Here is a 1224-nt window from a genome sequence, read left to right as displayed (position 1 = left end):
TTTTTAAAACTAAAGCCACCTTGTTTGGTGGGAGAAAAATATGCTGATGGTACCCACTTTCCTCTAAAAGGGCCTGTATTATAGGGGGGAATTTGGTCAAAAAGAAGAAACCCATCATGTGGGCACCCGCTCCTCCTTCTCTCATTGCCTTGTGTGGAACAAGGGAGGTGACTAACTCATTCTGCAAGAAACACCTCTAGGCACCTAAGCTGCCTGACTCCGGGAGACGGTTCCCTGTCATCAATCATTAAACAGGGTTAGGCTTGCATTTATTGTACCTGTTTCCAAAAGAGGGGTGGGGTCTAGGATGGACCCCTCTCCGGGGCATCTCTGTTGGCTAGTGTAGGCAGCTTCCCCACTACGGTCCTGGCTTTTGTGGATCACTTTCTAAAACATCTCTCTCTCTCCCCTTTCATTGTATAGGCAGCCTAAGTGTCTAACTCAGCTTTGTTGATCGCAGTCTTATTCCTGTGATTTTCCAAAGGTAGGTGCCTTCATGCTCAGCATTCAATGGCAAAGTCCCTTCATGGATCCTACCCTTAGTCTTTCTGTGTTTTGATGCCTTATCTGTACAATGGCAGAAATGGCATTTTCCTATCTCAGAGGGATGTTGTGAGGATAAAATATATTTAAAATATATTGCAAGGTATTCAGATACTACAGTACTAGAGACCATATAAGTAACCTAGATATTGGGCCCTGGTCCTATACGCTGCTCCATGCAGGTGGTCCTCAGATCATTGACTTCAACTGTGGCTCTTGATGGGCATTTTCAGAATTGGGGCCTTCAACTGTAAACTTCTTCAGAGCAGGGACTATGACCACCTGTACAGTGTATTTATTTATAGTAGTGCCTACTATGTCTTTGATGCTTTCCAAACACACAAGAGGATGGTCTTTGCACCAAGTGGCTTACACGCTATGGAACATGGTTGCAAAATTGGTTGCAACCTTAACTATTGGGATGCAAGGAAGAAAGTAAGAAGAAGATGGAAGAAGACAAGAAGATGGAGATGAAGTATTCTCCTTAGCTAAAACACTCTGCCTCTGCTTTTTCTTCCACGCTTTGTTTATTCAGATTGCAAGTTCATTGCGCAGAGACTGTCTTTTACTATGCATCTGTGCAGTGCCTAGCACCACAAGGCCCCTGATCTTGAGTGAAATCTGTAGGTGTTAAATGTATAGTTAATAATAATAATAAAAGTAGAGGGTGGAAGGAGGGTA

This window comes from Eretmochelys imbricata, chromosome 4, assembly GCF_965152235.1.
Source record: "Eretmochelys imbricata isolate rEreImb1 chromosome 4, rEreImb1.hap1, whole genome shotgun sequence".
NCBI lineage: Eukaryota > Metazoa > Chordata > Testudines > Cheloniidae > Eretmochelys > Eretmochelys imbricata.
This window is presented reverse-complemented; position numbering follows the sequence as displayed.